The following is a 14,770-nucleotide window of genomic DNA, read 5'->3' as shown; positions in this document are numbered from 1 at the left end:
AATGTTATTCAGGCAACCGGGACAGAGCGTCGGCTATCACGTTGAGCCGGCCCGGTAGGTGGGTAATGGAAAGATTGAAGTCCTGTAGGTACAATGCCCACCTGAGGATGCATTTATTCTTCCCCTTCATCTGATTCAGGAAGACTAGTGGGTTATGGTCCGTGTACACTTCCACTATATTACCTGTGAGGTAAACTTCGAACTTTTCACATGTAAACACTAGCACCAACGCCTCTTTTTCTACCACTGAATAATTGCGTTGCACCTTGTCAAATTTCACAGAGTAATAGTATACTGGGTGTTCCACTTGATCATCCCCAGTTTGCAACAACACTGCACCAGCACCCGAGTCAGACGCGTCAACATGAATTTTAAATGGTCTGTCGAACCTTGGACTAGCGAGCACTGGGGCGGAAGCTAAGATCAATTTCAAATTTTTAAATGCCTCTGCACAGTCTGATGACCACTTAAATTTAACGGCCTTCCGCAACAAGTCTATGAGAGGAGTGGCCACACTGGAAAAGTTCTGACAAAAGCCTCGATAGTACGCACACATACCAATAAATCTTAGAATGTCCTTTTTAGACTTTAGCACTGGATACTCCAGAATGGCACGGATTTTATCTTGCCGAGGTAACACTTTTCCTTGGCCCACTTCATAACCTAGGTACGTCACTGTGCCTTGGCCAAAATGACACTTTCGCATTTAAGGTCAGATTTGCCTGTTTCAAAACTGTGAACAACTGGCGTAACCTAGCTATGTGGTCAGCCCAATTACTATCAAAGAGCACAATATCATCTAAATACGCCCGACAATTTGGCACATTAGCGAGCAAAGAGTTCATGAGTCTCTGGAACGTGGCAGGGGCATTACGCAAGCCAAACGGTAACACTTGATACTCAAAAACACCCTTGGGTGTCACGAACGCAGTTAGTTGTTTAGCACGTTCAGTGAGTGGGATTTGATAATACCCCCTCGAGAGGTCGAATTTCGAGACATACTTGGTGTTTCCCAGCTCGTCGATGCAGTCCTCGAGGAGGGGCAGCGGGTAGGCATCCACAATGGTCACCTTGTTGAGTGTTACGAACCTTACCTCCTGTGGAGGTTGGTTTCGGTTGTAAAATGTTGGTGGACACAGGGAGAGTGTATATTAATATAAATCCCCAGCTGAGATCAGAGAGGCTGCGAATCATCATTATTACTCCGCCCATAAAGTAGTGCCTTCTCAGCTGGAGATCATAAGAAATAATATGAACTTGAATAGCTTTACTATGTAAGGGAAAAACGGACTCTATAAAAATGTATGCATGGGGGAATATAGTAAATAAAATCATTAATGTGTTTGATAGCATATGTAAGGAGTAGAGTATTAAGGGGCGATGAGGCAAGGGAGGTGGACGCCATCTTGACTGAAGGGGGAGGTATATCGCTGCCGACCGTTCCTGCTATTTGAGGGCTTTTCTCCGGCCGTTCAGTCAGATAAGCCTATCCTTGTCTATATCCAGGGTTGCAAGATTGGGTAGAGTAATATTGCAGAAGTTGGAGAGGTTTTATAAGAGTCCAGGTTTCCTAGAGGCAAAAATATACGTGTCGTTGGATGATAGCGGTTTGTGGCTGGGTGCATGACACCAGGAATGGAACAGTGAGCCGTGGGGTGGTCAGAGCCACTTGAGTTATAATACATAGTGATCTTATGTTGTAAGGAGAACGCCTTGTTAAATGTAATCCTGTGACTTGTACGTATAAATTTGTGACTCGTGTACTAGGCTGTTTCCCTTACTCCCTAGACAACCTGGTAAGGACCACCACCACCAAATTCTCACTAGCTCTCTATGACAACAAAAACGTATCATGGCTGATAACATCAGTAACACACGCCCCATGATAGAATTGGGTAGCCTGTCCGAGAGCACCTCACATATTGAGCAGCCTGATCGAAAGCCTAATAAAAGTGGATAGCCTGTAGGTGTAACCTGATATAAAAATTGTAGCTTATTTTTTCTCTTTAACTTGTGTAGAAATTTAGAATATTTTTTAATATTGGTATAATATGAATATGAACTTTATTACTTATTTATGTACATTTTATTAATCTTTATGAAAAGTGTTTTAAGAATTTTTGTGCGTATTCTCGAGTGCAAAAAAAATTACCAGTTGACAGGGTAGTCAAGTAAACTAAGCACTGTCCTTATGAGTTTTCAAAACAAATTCTCAGCCTAAAAAGAGAAATGTGGGTGCAGAATTATAAATTGTGTTGGAGTCTGCTGTATCTTAGCACACTAAAAATGGATTTGGTAGCACAACAAATTGTGACAATCCTAGTGTTGAGGGTTTGAAAGCGGCAAAAAAGTCTATCCTAGTGGCTGTTGGCAAGCACTATGGACTATTATTGCACATGGGAATGGTGAAGACGGAACTGCTAAGAGAAATAATGATACACTGGGTAGATGAGCAAATTCTCCCACAGGAAATATTAGAGCAGTCCCCGTCCACCAGTGGTGCAAATGTTGTAACTACAGGAAAGGTAAAGACTCAGATGTAGTGGCAGGCAGAATTGGAACTAAAGAAGTTGCAGTTAGAGGCAGAGCAAGCTCAGAAGAGGCTAGAGGCAGAGCAAGCTCAGAAGAGGATAGAGACAGAGCAAGCTCAAGAACTCGCTATGAAGAGGTTAGAAGTGGAGCTAGCTCAGAAAAAGATAGAGTTACAGATTAGGCTAGCAGAGTTGGGAATTAGATCAGAAAATACCGGTGTTGACGATTTAGGAACACCTGGGCAGTTAAAGATTCACAAAAATGTCAAGTTTCCTCTATTCTGTGAGTCTGACCCAGACCAATTCTTCATACATTTTGAAAAGTTGGCACAGAGTATGGAGTGGCCTGAAACACAATGGGTATCTCTTCTTCAAGGTCAGTTGGTGGGAAAGGCACAGAAGATATTTGCAGCTATGCCTTTGAGTAACAGTTTTGACTATGATAAGGTGAAAGCAGCCATCCTTACTGCTTATCAACTTGTTCCTGAGGCTTATAGGCAGAAGTTTAGACAACTGAGACGAGACCCAAGTCAAACCTTGGTAGAATTTGCACAAGAGAAATATCACATGTTTAATAAATGGTTAGATGCAGAACAAATTAGGCATCTGGACTCTCTTAAAAATTTACTCCTAGTAGAAGAATTTTTATCTTGCATACCTTCTAATGTGGCTTTGTATTTGGCAGAGAAATTACCCAGAGATATCTATGAGTTGGCTAAATTAGCAGATGAATATGAGTTGATGCATAAAGTAACTTTTAAAAATAAAATTCAATCAAATAGACAAGGATCTGGTCGAGCAGTAAACTCCTCAGTCAGATTTGGGTCCCACATGTACCCAACAGCAGGTCAAGGAAACACTTTTTCAAAGGTGCCAGGTGGTAAAGAGAGTAATATGAAACCCAAAGAGGATCACACTAGTAATAAGCCTCACCCAGAGTTGAAACAGTGTTCCTACTGCCATAGGAAGGGTCATGTTGTTAAGAGTTGTTGGTTTCTCCACCCAGAAAAGAGGCCTATGGCACTCACAATGTGTGATGGGAGGAAAACCAAAGTGTAACAAAAATAATGGGGAAAAAAGCACTTGCTATAAATAATTTTGGAGAGTTTATATCAAATGGGAAATTACAGTGTGCAAATGGTTTGTGGCATGATGTTAAAATTTTGAGGGATACAGGAGCATCCCAATCTTTATTATTAGAGAGTGTCTTAGAATATATACAGTCTACAGAGACTGGAGAGGTAATGATTATACAGGAAATCACAGGAGATTTCCAGACTGTACACTTGAGAGAAGTAAACCTAGACTGTGATTTTATTAATGGCAAAAGTTTAGAAGGTGTTAGTCCTAAATTACCAGTTGCTGGCATTGATCTAATTGTGGGGAATGATCTTGCTGGTAATAGAGTTAAAAGAGATGACCACCCAATAATGCTAACTAAACCAGAGGCGATTAGGGCATGGGCAGATCCTGAGGACAAGGTAATGTACCCAGCATGTGCCGTGACCCAGTCAAAATCAGAATCTCAAATATCACAAACTCCCAATAATGTAAGTCAGGAGACAAAATTAGAGGTTAACAAATCAAATTGTGAAGTGGATCTTTGCGACACTTTTATGGCCAAGTTGGAAGAAGCAGATGGGAACAGGAAGGGGAGCAACTCCACCAAACCACCTAGGAAAAGGGGTAGGGCAGAGTGTAGTCCAGTTATCACATCTGGCTCTTCAGACTTGAGATCAAAATCAAATTTTATTCATCAGCAAAGAACTGATCTTACGTTGACTGACTTGCATAATAAGGCAGTAACTGAGCTAGAAGCAGAATCGGAGGCTATGACTTATTACTACACTAAAGAGGTGTTGATGCGGAAGTGGAGACCTAGGAGCTCACCTGTGTCACACACTTGGGAGGTAGTTAATCAAGTAGTCCTACCGAGGGGTTATAGAGAAAAAGTGCTAAGTGTAGCCCATGATTCACCAATAGGCGGTCATCAGGGTATTGCAAAAACATATAATAAAATAAGCAAGTACTTTACCTGGCCTGGATTAAAGAAAGATGTCATCCAGTATTGTAATGAATGTCCAGTATGTATAAAAACTGGCAAACCAAACCAGGTAATACCAAAAGCTCCTTTACAGCCAATTGTGGTGGCCGAGAACCCTTTACCCATATTATCGTTGATGTAGTAGGCCCATTGCCTAGAACCAAGAGTGGTAATATGTATATCATCACCATGATGTGTCAGACTACACGCTTTCCTGAGGCATTCCCTGTGAGAAATGCTACAACGAAAGTGGTAGTAAGGCACATAATGAAATTTTGTACTATTTTTGGTTTACCAAAAGTAATACAGACAGATAATGGGAAAAATTTCACTTCTAAAGGTTTCAGCAGTTTTGTGGGGAGTTTGGCATCCTCCATAAGACATCCACTACATCCGGAGAGCCAAGGTGCTTTGGAAAGGATGCACCAAATCCTTAAGCAAATGCTGAGAACCAGTTGCATGGAAACTGGCAGAGACTGGGATGATGGTCTTCCACTGATGCTCATGGCATTGAGGGATACTTATCAGGAGTCCCTGGGGTGTTCACCCAACTCATTAGTTTTTGGCCATGAGGTGAGAAGTCCGCTAACCATCTTAAGAGATAAGTTGGTTGGAAATCCAAAGAGTGTTGTGCAGGTAAACTATATTCATGACTTACAAGATAAGTTAAATAAAAACAGGGCTAAAGCCTTAATTCATCTTAAAGAAGCTCAAGGAAAAATGAAGGCACAGTACGATAAAAAGACAAAACAACGACATTTTGAGGCAGGTGATAAAGTGGTGGTACTAATGGCACGACAGGGACCAACATTGTTGCATAGGTTCCAAGGTCCTTATACAGTGATAAAGAAACTCAGTCCCACCAATTATGTAATCCAAACACCTGATCTCAATAGAAAGGAAATAGTAGTGCATGTGAATAGAATGAAACTAACACAGAAGGGAACTACAAATACCAACCAGGTGCTTAGTGTAGCCCATGTAGATGAGAATAATGGGGAATGTGATTTTAATAGTGTACCTAATGATCATGTACCTTATTTTAGCAATGGGGAGTGGTTAGCTAATGCCCAGAAAATGGTGGAACATTTGTCACCAGAGCAGAAGCAGGACTTGGAGCAGTTGCTGAATTCTCATACAGACATCTTTGGCGATACTCTCACCCAGACTACAGTTATTCACCACGACATCGAGGTGACTGACAACCAACCAGTCAAGTCACACCCATATAGAGTCAACCCTACCAAGTTGAATCTCATCCGGAAAGAAGTCGACTACATGCTTCAACATGGAATGGTGAGACCTAGCAGCAGCAGTTGGAGTAGTCCTTGTATTCTGGTTCCAAAGAAGGATGGAACTCACAGGTTGGTCATTGACTACCGTAAGCTAAATGTAATGACTGTTGATGATAACTTTCCAATACCTAGATTAGATGATTGTATTATAAATAAATAAATATGTTTATTCAGGTAAGGTACATACATACAAGTGATGTTACATTAATGGATCAAATATATAGATAGAGCTAGTACATACAATGCCTAAAGCCACTATTACGCAATGCGTTTCGGGCAGGAAAAACATTAATATCTAGAACTTAATACTAATTGAGCATAAAGAATAAAATGTGTTGAGAACAAATACAAATAAAGATAAAAAAAAAAGGGGGGAACATGACTGAAAAGCAGCACAAATACAATAGGTTGACAGTGTTCATTAAAAAAAATAACAGACATGGGTTGACAATAGAGGGGTAAGGTAGGTTACAGGGAATTTATTAGGTAGTGTTTAGTTTTTATCTTAAACTGGTTGAGAGAGGTACAGTCTTTAACATGGTTGGGAAGGTCATTCCACATTCTGGGCCCCTTGATTTGTAGAGCATTTCTAGTTTGATTAAGTCGTACTCTAGGAATATCAAAACTGTATTTATTTCTGGTGTAGTGCTCATGGGTTCTGTTACAACCTCCTGTGAAGCTTTTAAGATCAGGATTGGCATTATAGTTTAGCGTTTTATATAAGTATAATACACATGAGAGAATGTGCAGTGACTTAATGTCTAACATATTCAGAGATTTGAGTAGGGGTACCGAGTGATGTCTGGGGCCAGAGTTGGATATTGTCCTAATAGCAGCTTTGAGTTGAGTAATTAGAGGACGTAAGTAATTTTGGGTAGTAGAGCCCCAAGCACAAATACCATAGTTGAGATATGGATAGATAAGGGAGTAATAGAGAGTCACTAGGGCAGGGCGTGGTACATAATATCTGATCTTAGAAAGAATGCCCACAGTTTTTGAAACTTTTTTTGATATATTTAGAATGTGTCCCTGGAAATTCAGCTTGTGGTCAATGAGAATGCCAAGGAATTTGCCATCTAATTTGTTACAAATATGGGTATTGTTTATTTTGAGATTTATTTGATTAGAGGATTTATTGCCAAACAGAATATAGAAAGTTTTGTCAATGTTAAGGGTGAGTTTGTTGGCAGTTAGCCAAAGATGGACTTTATTTAGCTCAGTATTTACTGTGGCATTTAGAGCAAGGGGGTCAGGACTGGAGTAAAGAAGGTTGTGTCGTCATCAAATAGAATTGGTTTGAGGTGTTGGGAGGCATTTGGAAGGTCATTAATGTAGATGAGAAAGAGGAGAGGGCCAAGTATGCTGCCCTGAGGAACACCAATGTTGATGGGTAGGGTGGGAGAAATTGTATTATTCACAGAAACATATTGGAGCCTGTCAGTAAGGTAGGATTTGAGGTATTGCAGGGAGTGTCCTCTGACTCCATAATGATGTAATTTAAGAAGAAGGTTTTGGTGGTTGACAGTGTCAAAAGCTTTACGCAGGTCCACAAATAACCCAACAGGGAACTCATTTTTATCAAGAGCTGTATGAATCGAGTTAAGCATACTAATAAGTGCATCGTTAGTGCTTTTTTTGGGTCTGAAGCCATATTGGCAAGGGCTAAGTATATTGTGTGTGGCTAGATATGAGTAAAGCTGCTTATAGATTAATTTTTCAAAAATTTTTGATACGTTTGGCAGGATTGATATAGGTCTGTAGTTGTTAACATCTGTGAGATCACCACATTTGTGGACAGGCGTTACTCTCGCTTTTTTAGAATATCTGGAAAGGTTTGGAGTTCAAGTGACTTGTTGAAGAGCAAAGCAATAGCAGGGGCTAAAGATCTGGAGGCTTTTTTGTAAATTAAAGTTGGTATCTCCTCAAGGGCACCAGACTTGGTTTTAAGGGAAAGGATTATCTCATTGACGTTAGTGGAATTAATAGGCTTTAGGTACAGAAACTGTGGATAGTTACCTGTAAGATAGTCCTTAATGTCAGTACTGGAAGATGGAATATCATTTGCAAGGGATGAACCAATGGAAGAGAAGAACCTATTGAACTCAATAGCAGAATCAGAGGCTGAAAGCTGACCATCGTTATTGGACAAGAGTGTTGGTTTGTTATTTAAAGACTTCTTTGATCCCAATATTTGTGAAATTGTGCTCCAAGTTTGTTTAATGTTGCTCTTTATTTGGGTAAATTTATCTTCGTAGTATTTAGTTTTGGCTCGTCTAATTATCTTAGATAGCAATAATGAGTAATTGTTTGACAGTATTGACAGTGTTGGTAAAGCCAAGTTTGTAACCAAACTTGATTTGTCAAAAGGGTACTGGCAAATTTTTTAGTGTCAGAGTGGTTGACAAATGGAATGCATTAGGAAGCAATGTGGTGGAGGCTGACTCCATACACAGTTTCAAGTGTAGATATGATAGAACCCAATAGGCTCAGGAACCTGTACACCTGTTGATTGACGGTTGAGAGGCGGGACCAAAGAGCCAGAGCTCAACCCCCGCAAGCACAACTAGGTGAGTACAACTAGGTGAGTAAATTCCTTTAACACCAAGAGCTCGGGAGATGAGTGCATTTATAACTGCAGATGGGTTGTATGAATTCACTGTAATGCCTTTTGGGCTGAAAAATGCCCCAGCAACTTTCCAACGTCTTATGAACTTAGTGTTAAAGACATACCACAATGTAGAGCTTACTTGGATGATATTGTAATTTTTCACAATAATTGGGAGGACCATATGAAAGGTTTGGCTAAACTATTAAAATGCTTAAGGGAGGCTAATTTAACTGTAAACTTACATAAATGTACTTTTACTAGAGCTAGTATTTCTTACTTAGGATATGAAGTGGGAAATGGGAAGGTGTTACCACTCAAAAATAAAGTAAATGATATATTAGAGTATCCAGTGTTGACTAGCAAGAAGGAGGTACAAAGATATCTAGGAATGTGTGCTTATTATAGGAAGTTCTGTAAAAATTTGCAGCTCCTTTGACAAACTTGCTATGTAAAAATGTAAAGTTTAGATGGTCTCAGGAATGTCAGGATGCATTTACTAAACTAAAAGGAATGTTGTCATCTGGTCCAGTGTTAGCTACTCCTGACTACTCTAAGCCATTCAAACTATATATAGATGTTTCGGACTGGGGTGCTGGTTCTGTGCTAATGCAAGAAGATGATGAGGGTATTAATCATCCAATACATTACTATTCTAAACAATTTACTAAATGTCAACAGAATTACTCCACAGTGGAGAAGGAGGCTTTATCATTATTACTAGCTGTTAAAAAATTGACATTTATTTATCAGCCAATACTGTTGAAGTGTTTACTGACCACAACCCCTTAACATTTATTGATAGCATGAAGAATTCCAACCAGAGAATATTAAGGTGGTCTTTATTGCTGCCAGAGTACAATCTGGTCATCAAGCATATTCCAGGAAAATTAAATGTAGTAGCAGATGCACTTTCTAGATTGTCAAAACCTGGGGTGACTTAGGGTTGTACTATTGCACAGAGATGTATATATTATTGTGTATCTAGTGTTTATTATATATCATTTACTGTTTCTTTACAATTACTCTGAAATCTATTTGAGGTGTTAATTTTATGTGAAAAAAAAGGGAAATTCCTTTAAGAATTTCCTCTTTTTTTTCCATGGCTTAGGAGGGGTGTTACGAACCTTACCTCCTGTGGAGGTTGGTTTCGCTTGTAAAATGTTGGTGGACACAGGAGAGTGTATATTAATATAAATCCCCAGCTGAGATCAGAGAGGCCGCGAGTCATCATTATTACTCAGCCCAGTAAAGTAGCGCCTTCTCAGCTGGAGATCATCAGAAATAATGTGAACTTGAATAGCTTTACTATGTAAGGGAAAAATGGACTCTATAAAAATGTCTGCATGGGGGAATATAGTAAATAAAATCATTAATGTGTTTGATAGCATATGTAAAGAGTAGAGTATTAAGGGCGATGAGGCAAGAGAGGTGGACGCCATCTTGACTGAAGGGGGAGGTGTATCGCTGCCGACCGTTCCTGCTATTTGAGGGTTTTCTCTGGCCGTTCAGTTCAGATAAGCCTATCCTTGTCTATATCCAGGGTTGCAAGATTGGGTAGAGTAATATTGCAGAAGTTGGAGAGGTTTTATAAGAGTCCAGGTTTCCTAGAGGCAAAAATATACGTGTCGTTGGATGATAGCGGTTTGTGGCTGGGTGCATGACACAAGGAATAGGACAGTGAGCCATGGGGTGGTCAGAGCCACTTGAGTTATGATACATAGTGATCTTATGTTGTAAGGAGAACGCCTTGTTAAATGTAATCCTGTGACTTGTACGTATAAATTTGTGACTCGTGTACTAGGCTGTTTCCCTTACTCCTCATACTCCCTAGACAACTTTGTAAGGACCACCACCACCAAACTTGCCTGAATTTTCAGAGTCAGACCCTGAAAGGTTTTTAACCATTTTCAGAGACTGGCCATGTCCATGAACTGGCCAGAGGAAGAGTGGGTGAAAATCCTACAAGGAAGACTTAGAGTGAAAGCCCAAGATATTTTTATAAACGTGCCTGATTACGAGTGTTTTCAGTATAGTAAAGTCAAGGAACGAATTTTGAAGGCATATGAAATTTCGCCTGAAGCTCATCCACCAAGCTTATCGCAACCTTAGGCCAACTCACAACCAACCTCTCACTGAATTTGCAAATGATCAAATCAGACTGTTCGAAAAATGGATTCGCTTAGCTAAAGCCGAAACATACGAGGCACTCAAATATGTAGTTTTAACGGAAAACTTTATAGATAATATGCCACAGAATGTAGCACGGTACCTTAGAGAGAGGACGGGGGTAGATACTAACATTATGGATTTGGCCAAGATGGCAGAAAACTACCAGTTGGTGGGCAAAAGGCCCAATAAAAATAATTATAGCCCACATAGTAACAAAACTTATACCCACATCCAGTCCAGACCAGCCCATTCTAACCCTTTAACTAATGCACCTTCTGTTTCAGACAAAACTAACCCTGTTAAATTGTCTAACCCCACGGCACCCAAGGGTGAACCAAAGGGAAATCCTGTTAGTAATGTCTCTTCTCCCTGACGAGTCTGTGGTCACTGTAAACGTGCAAACCACGTTACTAGCCGTTGTTGGCAACTGCACCCAGAAAAAAGACCCAATGCTCTTGTTGTGACACAGGGCTTGAGGCCTTCTGAAGGGTTAGGGAGTAAGACCTCCAACCCACAGTGATTGGACCTGCTTACTCCATTCTTGTCGAAGGGGAGACTGTTGTCTGAGGGTTTTTCCTGGAAGGACGTGGTGATCTTCCGAGACACCAGTGCCATCCAGACTTTAATCTTGTAGAGTGCGTTGCAAGGTGCCAACACTCGACACTGGAGAGGTAGTACTAGTCGAGGGTGTCACTAGTAATACTCGAGCAGTATCCCTCCATAAGGTTACCCTGGAATCTGATTTCCACAAGGGTGTTTGTACAGTCGGAGTCACTTCTTACCTACCCTTCCCTAATGTTGATGTAATATTGGGTAATGATTTAGCAGGGGATAAGGTAGGGGACTCCAGACTGCTTATTATGTTGCCTATCACAATAATAACAAATTCTGCTTTCAGACAGTACTCAGCCCCCTTGTTTAACTCCCTAAACATGTTAAACATAATCTCACTCCACAAATTCTCTTGTATCAACTACATTTACAAAACCCTGTTCTTAAATGCAAATCCTGCTCTGAAACTCTCCCTGGACAGATGTAACAGGACCCGTTATCACCACACCAGAAATAAATATCTCTTTGTTATCCCCAGAGTCAAACTTAATCTGTGTAAACACTCTATGCAAATAAAGGAACTCAGGCTATGGAACTCACTCCCTAATGAATTGAAAAGCTGTCCAACTTTTGCGTCATTCAAAAATAAAACTAAAAAGTACCGAATTTCATCTTCATAGTTTTTACCTTGTTGGTTTAAAATTGCACTGTATCTATTGCTCCATAATCTCCCAATCTTTATGTACCCAATCCAAACATCTTTACCATTGTGATCATTGCTGTCTTCTTATATGTGCTATCAATCTGCTTTATGGTGCCTATTAATCTTGTTTAAATTACCAATCAAGCTGTCAGTGTAATCAATCAGAGCTTTAGTATACCAATGTGCTTTAATATACTTAGTAATCTCTCTCATCTCATTTTTTTCTTGCAATGTATTTGTTATCATTTTATTAATTCTGCTAGAATTTACCTACTTAAAATTATCTGTTAGATTAACCCTTAAACTGCGCAACGCACCTGCAGGCCCACGTCTGGTTTGCACCACGTGCCTCCGGGTAATTTTTATTTTTCACGTTCCATTCAAAACTCCCGCGGCTACATGGGGTTCACATCAGCTTCCTCAGGGCTCTTGTAAACAGACGCCATCTTTAAAAAAATCGTGGTCCTCATTCCCGGGTGTGGGAGCCTCAGTAGTGAGTGAGCAACCAAAGCTGGAGCTCGCAGCATGAGTGCACAGCACTGCTGTTCAGCGTGTGACCACAGCATCACCTAATAATGTCAAAATATATACATATAATTTGTATTATTTAGCCATGATAGTATTTAGAAGTGCCTGAGTGTGATAATGACTGGGGTATAATGTTCAAATATAAGTGATTCAATGCTGTTCACGATGTTCACAGCGCTAGCCACAGCACCACAGCATTATTTCGTCCATCTAGGAATCTTCAAATGACTTCTTAAGTTCCTTTTCAAAACAAACGTGTGGTCAATTATTCATTTACAGGAATTAGTGACCAGGATTGTGATAATAGCCAGATTGTGGTTATAATTAGCATGGTGCGTAGTATTGTGGAAAGAGGAATTTTGGTGAGGGAGGGAGAGAATTGAGGTAGCCTGACTGTGTGTGTGTGTGTGTGTGGCAGCCACTCTTGTTTTGCTCACCATACTAGCTTCGTGGTTCGCTATGGGAAACTCATATGTACATGGGTATATACAGTGTGTGTATATAGTGTAAAAACAGCAACAGGAGAATGTTGAGAGGAACTATTTTGGTGAGGGAGATGACGTCGTAAACGTGGCATCTTCTGCTCTCTGCTGTGTGATTTCTCATGCAGTGTATGGTGGCCACTGTACTGTTTGGACACAATCCCAGCAAACACAGCACGTTTGTGGACGGTTTTAAATGGTGCCACAAAGGTAATACTGTAACTTTTGACATAAATACGTATTCCTGACATCCTTAAAACCAAAGGATATAACTAAAAACATATATTCTTGATATACAGGTTTACAGAGACACAGAGAGTATAAGAGTGACTGAGAGTGAGTAAGAGTGAGTGAGAGAGAGAGTAAGAGTGATTGAGAGTGAGTAAGAGTGACAGAGTGACTGAGAGTAAGAGTGACTGAGAGTGTGTAAGAGTGACTGACAGAGTAAGAGTGTGTGAGAGTAAGAGTGATTGAGAGTGAGTATAAGAGAAAGAGTGAGCATGAGAGTGTGTATGAGTGAGTGAGAGTGAGTAAGAGTAAGAATGATTGAGAGTGGGTATGAGTAAGAGTGACTGAGAGTGAATAAGAGTGACTGAGAGTGAGTAAGAGAGTGAGAGTTAGTATGAGAGTAAGAGAGATTGAGAGTGAGAGTAGGAGTGAGTATGAGAGTAAGAGTGATTGAGAGTGAGAGTAAGAGTAAGAGTGATTTGAGAGTAAGAGTGAGTAAGAGCGAGTATGAGAGTAAGAGTGATTGAGAGTAAGAGTAAGAGTGAGAGTAAGAGTGAGTATGAGAGTGGGTAAGAGTGAGTGAGAGTAAGAGTGATTGAGAGTGGGTATGAGTGAGTGAGAGTGAGTAAGATCGAGTGACTGAGAGTAAGAGTGATTGAGAGTGAGTAAGAGTGAGTGAGAGTAAGAGTGATTGAGAGTAAGAGTAAGAGTGAGAGTCAGAGTGAGTATAGAGTAAGAGTGACTATGAGAGTCAGCCTAAGCTGAGTGGTGTGACAGGGTAGAAGCAGGCCAGGGAGGCAGGATGTGTGTGGTCACAGCTAGGCCTTGCCCTTGTGATCTCTAATGTTGGATTTTATATATATGTTGGATTTTTTGTCCTGTTTTAACTTATAATTATTTAGCAGGAATGTAATAAGATATTGCACAGTATTAATGTAACAATAATATATGCATTATTTCCTTGATAATCAAACTTGTTGTTGAAAGATAATATACAATCTTTGAAGGAAACGTTTTGAGATGGCGAGATGGCAACATTAGGCTGGCGGTGAGAGAGAGACACACATGGTTAGTTGTGCTCAGACCTTCAGTGGTGAAGGGTGTGTCCCAGCTGGCGCCACCAGCCGCCACCGCCACCACCAGCTGCTGCCGCCCGTGTCGTGACGCTAACCCCGGTTCATTCCGAACACAGCGATTACACAACACATAACACCTTGCCTCAGCAACCGTTACTACCACCGTGTACTCTTACACACACCAGACCCTTGAGGCGTACCACTAGGTTTGTACTGGAACACAATGAGTGAACATATGGAAGGGATTTAAAGGCCGTCGGGTTTTGTCATTTAATTACAAAGAATAGACTCTGACAAATAATAACATATTAACATACTCTATTAGGTAAATACACTTCCAATACCCATAGACCACTTGACCTCCGCGATCACCACTTGCACTCGTAACTTCCGCCTAATTCCCTAATACGGAATGATTACTACAACGCATCATCGACGGGCAGACGCTGGACCAACATCAGGTCTTCTACATCGGGTCTCCAACATCAGGTCTCCAACATCAGGTCTCCAACATCAGGACACCACGCGAGAGTATAACGGATGCACGATAGAAA

This window comes from Procambarus clarkii, chromosome 6, assembly GCF_040958095.1.
Source record: "Procambarus clarkii isolate CNS0578487 chromosome 6, FALCON_Pclarkii_2.0, whole genome shotgun sequence".
NCBI classification, from domain to species: Eukaryota; Metazoa; Arthropoda; class Malacostraca; order Decapoda; family Cambaridae; genus Procambarus; species Procambarus clarkii.
Note: the sequence above shows the minus strand (reverse complement) of the source record.